Consider the following 1,584-nt stretch of genomic DNA (forward strand, 5'->3'; position numbering starts at 1 on the left):
TATTGGTCTTAACACCATGGTTTGTTTTTTCATTTAGTCTATTGGTCTTAACACCACTGTTTATAATTTTTCATATAATCTATTGGTCTTAACACTATCAGTTTTTTTTTTCATTTAATCTATTGGTATTTACACCATTGTTTTTTTTTCTCATTTGATCTATTAGTCTTAACACCATTATTTTTTTTTCATAGGATCTGTTGGTCTTAACACCATTTTTTTTTCATTTAATCTATTAGTCTTTACACCTTATTTTTTTTTTCATCTGCTTTATTGGTCTTTACACCAATGTTTGTTTTTGTTTTATTTGATCTTTCGTTGGTATTTCATTTATTTGAACCATTCATCAAAAATCTGTACAATGTACACAGTGTCTTAATGTATGGAAAGGTTTACTTAATTTATTCAAAATAATCGAAAAAAAAATTAAAAATCTAATTATTCCTAATTTAAAATTCCACCCTGATTTGTACTGGACATATGCTGAAGAAAATAAATAATAGTAATAAAAAATAAGTAATTTTTATTATTTAGAGTTGGTAAATTTTATTTTTAAAAATGGAAATTATTTGAAAAGCCTATATGTTAATTTTGGTGTGTATACATTAATTTTATTTTCCCTATCTACTTTATTAGCCTGGTCAAGGTTGTTATTTTCGTATCTGACGGTGGGATCTAGAATGATTGCTGACTTCCCCTTCTTAGGGAAAGCAACAATATCAGCATATCTTGTGGATCCATCCATATCGTCACAGTAGACCTCGTCAAAGCAGGCAAAATCTCTTTCTTTTAGGAGCTTCATTAACTTGTACTTCACTCTGTGATGTTGGCATGTTATGAAGAGGGAGTTGTTGGGGCATTCCCCAGCACATGTGCTGGTGTTTCCGGCTCTCTGTTGCATTTGCGACAGAGGGACCCAACTTCTCTATCCTGTCCACTGACACCTGGGACTCCACGTATGGGTGCATAATGTATATTCTCTTTCAGGGAATTGGACCATTCAGAGCCCGCAAGTATTTGTTTTGCGCAGGGGTCTCTTTGAAATGGCGTACTCCAATGCCCTGCCACCTGCAATTGGCCCATTCCTCGAACGCATTTTCACGTAGCGACTGTCGTAGAGCTTTCATCAGATTTTGGGTACATTAGACAGCCGCTGAGCAATGGACCAGTGTTGTAGGGGAACCTCCCATTGGGAGCAGATCAAGCCTAAACCTTGGTACCTCCTCGTAGCGTACAACATTGTCGTGGATGTGTTCGCAGGGAGCCCTATAATGGCTTAAACACTTCTGCGAATCATTGTGTCAATGCCATCTAGGATTTCAGGACGTAGCTTGTGAGCGGAGAAGTTTGGAAAGAGTAAAACCTGGGAACAGATATTGGTTGACAATGTTGACCTTCTGCTCAGGTATAATATAGCACGAGGTGACGAGCATATCCAGATTCTTTTTTAACTTTTTTACCGAATCCTCATTGAACTGTAGATCTCCCGAGAATGTGCATCCTAAATATTTTATAGTGTCGCCTTCTTTCATTGTTTGGATGCCATCTCCGTTCTCAAGGGAGAGCTTTGTTTCTTCCAGCTTT

Source organism: Halyomorpha halys, unplaced genomic scaffold (genome assembly GCF_000696795.3).
Source record: "Halyomorpha halys isolate HHAL.00 unplaced genomic scaffold, Hhal_1.1 Scaffold87.1, whole genome shotgun sequence".
NCBI classification, from domain to species: Eukaryota; Metazoa; Arthropoda; class Insecta; order Hemiptera; family Pentatomidae; genus Halyomorpha; species Halyomorpha halys.